The sequence below is a fragment of the Mytilus californianus genome, unplaced genomic scaffold, assembly GCF_021869535.1.
Source record: "Mytilus californianus isolate M0D057914Y unplaced genomic scaffold, xbMytCali1.0.p SCAF_7, whole genome shotgun sequence".
In the NCBI taxonomy this organism is placed as follows: Eukaryota; Metazoa; Mollusca; class Bivalvia; order Mytilida; family Mytilidae; genus Mytilus; species Mytilus californianus.
In genome coordinates, this window is record NW_026262723.1 from 60,665,194 (window position 1) to 60,673,696 (window position 8,503).

At 31.3% G+C, this 8,503-nt stretch overlaps 1 long non-coding RNA gene across 1 annotated transcript in view; it reads right to left on the bottom strand.

The window, feature by feature from the left end:
• The window catches only part of LOC127709169 (uncharacterized), a 58,016-nt gene extending 49,899 nt beyond the window's left edge, over positions 1-8,117 (bottom strand). Inside the window, exons 1-3 of the long non-coding RNA XR_007985532.1 lie at positions 7,971-8,117; positions 3,582-3,671; positions 1,128-1,310 (exon numbers count right to left, since the gene is read on the bottom strand). This is a non-coding gene — a long non-coding RNA (uncharacterized LOC127709169). The remainder of the gene's footprint in view (positions 1-1,127; positions 1,311-3,581; positions 3,672-7,970) is intronic.
• Between the last annotated feature and the right edge of the window lie 386 nt (positions 8,118-8,503).

An 8,503-nucleotide genomic window follows, 5' to 3' on the forward strand; every position in this document is an offset into this window, starting at 1 on the left:
ATAGAGAGAATTTGAAGATAAAAGTGCTTTCCAACATTCAATTCTCAGATGCTGTCTCCCACTTACTACACTTGGACAAGATTAGCAATATAATGTTAAGTGATGTTGTAATGGAATGGAAGTTCCTTCATAATGATAGTTCCAATTTGAAGAAATCTTCTTCCAAATGGAAGAAATATTCTGGAATATTATTTCCAGCGGGACAATTATTCAAGAATATTATTTCCAGCAAAAACAACCGTTATACAAAAAACGAGTATTTGCTCCTTATTGAATAAAAGGTGTTTTGACAAGTGTTATTGCATTCTTTATTACAAAGATTTTAGAGAAACTTCTGTTAGGGGGAACTAATATACGTTGACCATATGACTGTATACTAGAATTTTAATTACACCGTATATCATATATATATATAGGTAACATTACCTTGATTTCAAATTAGAAAATTCAGTTTACCAGATCACATTTTTACATATACTGATCACTTTTAATTGACTACATTTAATTTCAAAGAAAAAATATTCCTTGAATGCCAACATATTTACATCTGTTATTTGTCGGCAGATCAAATAATGTAGGCATTCAAGGAATTAACAGTTGTAAAATACTTATTATTTCCTCCAATGCTCGTCCATCAAAATAATATTTTCTCTTATGTCCCAACTTGACATTCGTTAAACTTTGGACATTTTATTTTGTTACGTATTTTTTTAATTCAGTTACACACCACCATTGCAATTAATCAAGTTTGTTATAAAAAACTGCATTGTTGAATTAATGTAGATAATCAAAACAAACTTTTGTTCGGATAAGTACATGCGATGAGGTAACACATACCAAACAGTAATAAGAGAAAGGTTCCGACGAAAGATTTCCTTAGCTACTAGAAAGTAAAACCTTAGTAGTTCTATGCATACTACTTAAGAATTTAACTTAACTAAGGAAATTCTTAATGTAATCTAAGTTTAAGGAACCCTTAAGTTAAGATGTTTTATGCATACGGGCCCTGATGATAAAATTAAATCATGCTAAATAAGTCAATAAACAACAAAATAAAACAGAGGGAAGCCAATTTCGTGTAGTAAAATAGTAAGGGAAAAATTACAACAAACATTATTATATATTACCATTGATGGTGATGCTGATATTCCAAAACCTGCCCATTGGTCGGCATTTGACGATAATGCGACTTTCATTGTAAAATTTACACCTGACACTGCAGGGGTCCACATAAGTAAGAAGGAGCAACTCTCATCACAGTCTCCCCAGCATCCATGTGTCTCACCACAATTACTGTCTTTAGAAAAACCCTACACGAAACAAGACAAACGAAATCTAACATTTAAATCTTCAAATTGATAATTGCATGACGTTCTGTTTCATTAAAAGTATGTTTGGTGTAAATGTTGATAATTTAATAAGATATTGAATCTGAATCTGCATTGAAAGTATGTTTATTTTATGATTTATAGAAGATTTTCCCTCGAAAATTTCTTCCGAACATTTATATAAAAAAATATTCGTTTACTCTTTCTAATATGTATATAAAACAATAAATTCATTTTATCGTAAGCAACGTGAACCTAAGCTAATCCTAAACCGAAGTAATAAAAGATTATAGGTTATCATGGTTTTGATTTTATCTACATACCCCCTCCCCCACCTAAAAATATGAAATATGTTTTAAAAGTACGAAATGATATGTCGACTTTATAAAAAAGAATTATTACAATTTTGATAAAATATTTTATGTAGATACAAAAATGACGAATAATCTGAAAAACTATTGTAAACAGTTCTAAAAGTATAAACCGATAAACAGTAGTGATGTGTTGCCCAAACATTTATTGTTTTGATACATGGTACATCTTGATTTCTGCTTTCGAACAATTGTATACAGAATCATAAAGTCAAAATTTCAAGGTCGAAAGTATAAACGATGATATCTAACGAAAACATCAAGAAAACCTGAAAGCGTTTGATAATATTTATGCTGATAGTTTTTTTTTGTCTAAACGACTAAAAAATGCCACTCAGTCATCATTTTTTTTTATAATGAATTTCATTTTATTTGCGCATGAACATAATTGTAAGTTATACACATTTTATGCATAATATAATATATAGGCAGAATATATACAACATATTAAATAGACACAGCTAAAATAGTTTGATACATTGCAGAATATGATTGCAAAACAAAGGCTGTTTGGATAGAGAATGCATATTTTTAATCTATACAACATATGGTGTCTGTTGTTTATCTTTGTTTTTTATGACAATAATGGAGTCCAGGGGTTACAGCAGTTCTCTCCCCTACTGTGCCTTTTATTTTTACATTTCGTTCTATCAATAAGTTTTCCTTTAAATCATTTTTGAGTACTATCATATTTGTTCCAATGATAATTTGCTTCTATAGATATAGAATTTTGTTAACAGAATTATTAAGGTTCTTATGTCATTTTTATTGGTTTTCGTTAGAATACCAAATAAACGAAATCTATATTTAAAGTTACTTCTATTTCTAACTTCTCAAATATCCAGGAGTTAAGGTCTTCCCATAATTTTGATATATACGGACAAGTCCAGAATATATGTTCTATTGTTTCGATCCCTCCACACCCAAAACTACACTTATTTGTATCTTTCATTTTTATATTAAAGAGTTCATTTGTGACTAAAATTCGATGTGTTATTCTGTATTGAAACCGCTGCAGTTTTGAATTCTTGGTAACATAAAAGGGCAATATCTGGATATTTTTCCAATTGCAGTTTTTTGAGAATTATGGACCATTTTTGTTCACATTTCAGTTTAAGATTTGACTTTTTACTATTTAAAATACTATACATATCTTTTGAACCTCTTGGGGATTTAAAAAATATTTTGTATTACTGAGGGGAAAACTGGGTCGTTTTCTCTCACTAAGTCATTGGGACATATATCATATTCTTTTAAATACTTTTTTTATTGCAGAAATTAAGTCTTGATATGTAAGGAAATTAGTTTTGATATTGTATACATTTTTAAAGTTATCAAACTCAGTCATCATTTTAACTGATGACAAAATATTTAAAAACTTTTCAACAAATAAATTAATTAAAATTAAATGTTTTGATGTTTTTTGTTGATAAAAACCATCGCATCTAATATATCACACCACACAACTTGTGCTACAGTACAAATGAATACGACCAATTGTTGTTTCTTTGTGGACTTATTTAAAACAAAATAATTCAATATTGGATGTAACATGTCCTCTGATTGGCTGAAAATATTTTGTCTATCAGCTCATAGACATAGTTTTCTCATGTGACCGTGACGTCATCAACGTTTTTTCATGATTTACTCCTTAAAAATGGATTTTAGAATTGACTGACAGTAATATTTTTGTTTTCTATTCGAAATAACCTAAAAAATGTTGTGCACACTTTTAAATAAGACGCTACGTGGGTTATTCAGTGCGCACCACATTTTTTAGGTTATTTCTTCATAGACAGAATCAATATTACAGTCATTCCTTAAAGCATTTTTATTAGCCTAGATTCTAACAAAGTGCAAAATATGTTGACAATATACTTACATTTACAAGATTTACAGTAATGAGTAAACATAATATACATTTTACAATGACAACATAGTTCATTTTGATTGCTGTCATAATGACTTCTATCTGAAACAAACAAGGTTTCATTCAAATAAAATACACTAGTTTATAAATAATCGGTCTGATCGATTATAACTATTTTTAAATTACTCGTTTTTTTTTACAGTAGATTTCAATCAGTTTATAATAAAACATTATGGAAACAAGTCCCAATGAAATTTAAGTCAATGGAAGAATCCAACATTAAATTAAACAATGTAACTAAAGGTTTTTCCTAACACTTGAAAAAAATAACATTTATCCAACATGTGTTAAACAATTGGAGAATTGTTTTTTATACATAAAAGAAGTAGAAATAAACAGAAAAGGGAAAATATACTACAAGGAAAGCGAAAAGTTGAAGGTCAAAGTGTAGATACAACACATATGCATAGAAATGAAATTGACGAACAGACAAGGGGTAGCAGTTTATGCTCCGCAAGTGGGACTCGTCGTATAACTTTTGTTTAAGACATATCCGATAATTAGATATTACACGATAGCATATTAGTAGTGTCTGTTGTCTAACCCTTAGACATCAACAAAGTAAACAAGGATACTTTTAAAGTATCGTTCCTGAATAATGACCGAATATATAAGAGTTTAAAATGAAAACACAGGTTTTTCTTAAGAAAAGGATTAAAAGACCGTTGCCTAGAAAAAAATTGGATACATACAACGCAGCAATCTGACAAAACAGCAACACGAACACCTTTAAAAAACTAGACTTCATGTGTTCCGGAAAAGTAAGCAATCTCTTCTCTACAATGGTACCAGACGTATTGGTCAATTCAGGAAAACAAATCGGTGATAAAGACTCATATATGATACCAGGCTTATAATCTGGTATGCCAGACGCGCGTTTCGACTACTGTAACATAAGATTCGTCAGTTGCGCTAGTATCAAAACAGTTGAAAGGCGAAATCAAATACGAAGTTGAAGGGCATTTAAAACTGAAACTTCCCATCAGAAATATATGCCTGGGTATATTAAAGTCTTAACGTTTCAACATTGATAAGTCGCATGCGTATTCGTTAATGTTATAAGTGAGTCAAAGACAACCATTTTGTGGCTACGACATAAATATTCCATAATGGTCAACCAAATCACGAAGAATTACGCAGGACTATGTCTAGTTGTTGTTAAAGTCTTTAAAAGAAAATGAAAAATTTATAAACTGCAGCAAAACGATTTTGTAATTATTTGTATTAGATTTTGGATATTCTAATATTTTGGCTTTGAACATCACTGAAGCGACATTAATTGTCGAAATACGCATATGATGCATTAAAATTGGTACCGTTTAAAAAATTGGTACCGTGCAAAATTTCCAAAGATCTTTTCGAGTACATACAATCTAAGACTCTTTCATCTTGCAATAGTAATATTTGACTTTTCTACACTTAACACAAGTATTCCCCATTCCAAACTAAAAGACAAATTGAAAGAGTTGGTATTGCTTTGTTTCATAAAAAAGAATGGCCAACGTAAATACAAGTATCTTGTCTTAGGGAGGAGTAAATCCTACTTTGTAAAAAATCACTCTGATTCAAACAAAATATCTCTGAAACTGACATTATCAAGATGCTTGATTTCTTGATTGACAACATATTTGTTACGTTTGGAGGACGTGTTTTTCAACAAACTATCGGCATTCCTATGGACACCAACTGTGCCCCTCTTCTTGCCGACTTGTTCCTTTATTCTAATGAGACTGACTTCATACAGGAACTTCTTAGGAAGAAAGAAATGAAGTTAGCAGTATCCTTTAACTTTACTTTCCGCTATATAGATGATGTTCTCTCACTAAATAATTTAAAATTTGGTGACTATGTTGAACGCATCTATCCCATCGAACTAGAGATTAAGGATACAACAGATATAGTTAAGTCCGCCCCATATCTTGACTTACATCTAGAAATTGACAATGAAGGTCGGTTGAAAACAAAACTTTACGACAAAAGAGATGATTTCAGCTTTTCAATTGTGAATTATCCATTTCTGTGTAGCAACATTCCAACAGCGCCTGCATACGGAGTATATATCTCCCAATTGATAAGATATTCCAGGGCTTGTATTTCCCATCATGATTTCCTTGATAGAGGGTTGCTGCTCACAAGCAAGCTTTTAAACCAAGAGTTCCAAATGGTGAAGTTGAAATCATCCCTTCGTAAATTTTACGAACGCAATCACGAGTTGGTTGACCGTTATGGAATATCCGTTTCACAGATGATAGCGGATATGTTCCTAATGTCGTAACTACAATCCCGTTCCCTTTTCACGAATGTGACCTACCGAATTAGACTATTTAGCTGGTTTGTACTGACATCAGCAACACGACGGGTGCCACATGTGGAGCAGGATCTGCTTACCCTTCCGGAGCACCTGAGATCACCCCCAGTTTTTGGTGGGGTTCGTGTTGCTTAGTCTTTAGTTTTCTATGTTGTGTTTTGTGTACTATTGTTTGTCTATTTGTTTTGTTTTTTTTTAGCCATGGCGTTGTCAGTTTATTTTCGATATATGAGTTTGAATGTCCCTCTGGTGTCTTTCGCCCCTCTTTTATGTTATCATCAATTAATGTACAGCTTATAAATTTATCAGCATATCTCTTTTCCTATGAATTAAGTGAAAAATGGTAGGAAAATGTATCCGAACGAAACAAACCACAGATAAAAATTATTTCATTAGAATGATTGAATAATCAGAACATTCGGGATTCATATATATTGCGGTTCCGCCGCTGCTGGTGATCAATCAATACCAAGGTGTACCTTCGGCCAATTATGCAGTCCTTCTGTATTGACATGATTTGTCCCTAAATTTTCTTTAGAAAAAAAATTGGACCTAAACTATGGTTGCGAACATTTCTAGCAAAATTTACCCCGAACGGTTTTGAACATTCTGTTTATTATTTGTTTCTCTCGTTAACCCCTACAAATTTATTGCACATCACTGTATGTTTTGCACACTGGTGTTGTATAATTAACTTAAATTCCTAAGTGTCTTTTTTAATAATTTTTACACTCTATTTCTTTGCCTCATCCGTAGAACGTCCTTTAGCGCACAATCTAGAGCCTAATTTATGAATATTGGAATTGTAAAGAACTAATTGTTTATATGTGAAAGAATCTTGTGTAGCTGTATTGCTTTTAATGTCAAGTTACAGTAAATGGGCTATGTCACAGATTTTGGTAAAATTTTGCATACAACTTTGGCTCGTTGAACTATAACTATAAATCCAAAAAATAATGCATTTATCCCTTTTATTATCTGAACTATTGCCGATTAAATTCTTTCAAAATAGGTGAATATTTGAATACATAAAACACATAAAATCGGCGAAAAGCGTTCTTAAATTTGTCTTAAAATCTCTAATTCGAAATACATAGATTTTTCTTTAAAATCTTTATGTTGTTGAAACAGTAATTTCCTTTTTAATTCTGTAAAATAATAAAAGTGTCCCCGACTTCGTTTTAACGGTATTCCATATTCAAAGTAGTTTTATAGATAAAAAAAAAAAAAAAAAAAGAACCACAAAACGTCGAAATAAGCGTAACGTCATCGTATTTTAGGCCGTAAAACGTCGATTGTTGTTGTTTTTTCACTACGAACAAGGTGACAGATTTGTTGTTGGACCAAAAACGAATATGATTATTTTATGTTATTTAAAAATAACGGATTTTTATCAACAGCATATGATTTAAAAAAGAAAACAACTATGGATTTGAAATTGGAGATTTGATGATTTAAAGACAAATAGAACGTTTTTTTTTTGCGATTTTATGTGCTTTTTATTCAAATGTTCACCTATTTTGAAATAAATCAATCAGTAAAATTTTAGGAAATAAAAGAGAAAGTTTAAAATATTTATCTGATTTTCAGTTAAGCCATTAAATTGAAGCATATCTTAGACTGAATGGTGAGGTTATAGAATTTTATATACCTTAGCTGTATTTGGCAAAACCTCGAAATTTTGGGTCCTCAATGCTCTTTAATTTCGTTCTTTAATTGACCTCTTTAACATTTTTGATTCGAGCGTCACTGAAGAGTTTTTTTGCAGTCAAAACGCGCGTCTGGCCTACCAAATTTAATTCTGGTAATCTATGATGAGTTTATTTATACAAATGATGCGAACTAACTGTGTTTTAAAGGGGGTTGGGGAAAGTCTGTTTTAGCATATGGAACTCTTTTTTTAGTTAAATAGTTTTCTACATACTAGTATTAATTGCAGGGTTGTTTGCAAAACGTTTTGACGCATTTAATCACATCGAAGCCTCACATCCTTATTGCTTAAAGTCAAAGCTGGTAGTTAAAAAGTGACTTACCTTAAGTTGCTAACCTTAATTCGTTTAACAAATTAAGATAAATGTACGCACTCACTAAGAGATACAGGTGAATGATCGTATAAATAGTGTCCTAGATTTTTAAAACGATGGTTAACAGATCATTAATTCTTTCAACGACAAAAAAAACCAACTGTATCTTCTCACACGAGAACCGTTCCTAAGACAAACACAAATAAACAACAATTTAAAAGAAATCAGAGCGAGACCATGCATACACGCTTGACAACTAAACCATGTGTATATTGCAAACAGTCGACGCATTAGTCAGTAGACTGTACACACCTTGTAGACCATGAAAAACGCTTTATCATTGTTAAACAGGAAAAAAATTTGTTTCAATTGTCTCGGAAATCATTAAGTTTCAGAATGTCGTTCTAAATTCTCACACGAGAGCCGTTCCTAAGACAAGCACAAATAAACAACAATTTAAGTGAAATCAGAGCGAGACCATGCATACACGCTTGACAACTAAACCATGTGTATATTGCAAACAGTCGCATTAGTCAGTAGGC